The sequence below is a fragment of the Sinocyclocheilus rhinocerous genome, unplaced genomic scaffold (assembly GCF_001515625.1).
Source record: "Sinocyclocheilus rhinocerous isolate Xijiao unplaced genomic scaffold, SAMN03320098_v1.1 scaffold7213, whole genome shotgun sequence".
NCBI classification, from domain to species: Eukaryota; Metazoa; Chordata; class Actinopteri; order Cypriniformes; family Cyprinidae; genus Sinocyclocheilus; species Sinocyclocheilus rhinocerous.
The window spans coordinates 49,674-51,099 of record NW_015628483.1 but is presented as its reverse complement, the minus strand read 5'-3'; the positions used below and the strand labels follow the sequence as shown (position 1 = coordinate 51,099).

Here is a 1,426-nt window from a genome sequence, read left to right as displayed (position 1 = left end):
CCCGCTAATAATCTTCTTGTTTCTGCATGCACACTATTCACTGGAGCAACATATACAGACATCGCTGATTGGGCCACTTTGCTCAACCTTCAAATACCCCATAAAACCACTTATGACATTCAGTCTTCCTACCTTATTCCAGTCGTTAATGAAGAATATCAAGAACAACAGAAAGCAACAATTAATGACTTACATTTGCAAACTGAACTCCGTAATCCAGTTCATTTGTCCGGAGATGGGAGGTCAGACAGGCAAGTAAATGTAGTTATTAATTTTTTTGGACAATTTTAGAAAATTAACAATACTGAAATGTTTTGTACTTGTGCTTCTTTTAGCCCTGGATTTTCGGCGAAATACAACACTTACAGTTTAATGGATGACACAACAGACAAGATTGCTCACTTTGAGTTGGTGCAGGTCAGTTTACATGACATAATTCTACATCCCGTATGTTATTAATTATAAGTAACCTTAGTAAGTGTTCAGTATTTTAAAGTGAAGTACAGTAACATTACTGGCAGTTTTTGCAATGTTATGACCAATATAAAATGCTTTTAATAATACTTAATAAAATATGTTGGTTATTTTGAACATCAACGACAATACACACACCCCTTGTTTATCTAGCATGGTATTGCATTTCAGGTTACAGAAGCATCTAGTTCTGTGGCCATGGAGCCAGTAGGTTTCAAGAGGGCTGTGAACTCACTACAAGAGCAAGGAATCAAAATAGATGTGCTGACCACAGACAGATCACCATCTATTAGAAAGATTATGCGTGTCGAATATCCCAACATTCACCACGAATTTGATATTTGGCATGTAGTCAAAGGTAACTGTCTCACAACAATTTAATACTACTATATGTATATATATATATATCTATAGAGAGAGAGAGAGAGAGAGAGAGAGCGAGAGATATTAATCATGAATTATCCAAAAAGCAGCATAGTTCAAAGCTAATTTATTCCTATAGGAATATACAATGTGTTGTTTGCATGGATCAAAAAATTGCTACAATAAACCGTGAAGTACTAAATTAACCTTGGTATGCACTATATTGTCACTCCTTCTTCATTGTTTGATAATTAAAATTATTGTTTTTCAGGACTTTCCAAAAAGTTGTGCTCCATGTCAAGATACAAGGACAATCGAGAGCTGCAGCCATGGATACGAAGTATTTGCAACCATCTATGGTATTGCTCTGCAACTTGTGGAGGTGACCCTGACGTAAGTTCTTTAATGTTTTAATATTAACTTTAATTTCTCAATATATACACACACACTTGTGTTATCTTTTTTGGGGGCGTTACGTAGACATAATAGCCTTTATACTGTACTAATGTTATAAATGAGTCCCTGAACCACAACAGGACAGTCTGCATTTTTTGTAAAAAAATAAAAAAATAAAAATATATTACTATGG

At 34.6% G+C, this 1,426-nt stretch overlaps 1 long non-coding RNA gene across 1 annotated transcript; it reads left to right on the top strand.

Moving 5' to 3' along the window:
- The first annotated feature begins 339 nt into the window (after window positions 1-339).
- On the top strand, window positions 340-1,211 carry LOC107737844 (uncharacterized). The gene is made up of 3 exons (XR_001639829.1): window positions 340-417; window positions 646-832; window positions 1,109-1,211. It is a non-coding gene; the product is annotated as an uncharacterized LOC107737844 (long non-coding RNA).
- Window positions 1,212-1,426: the final 215 nt, after the last annotated feature.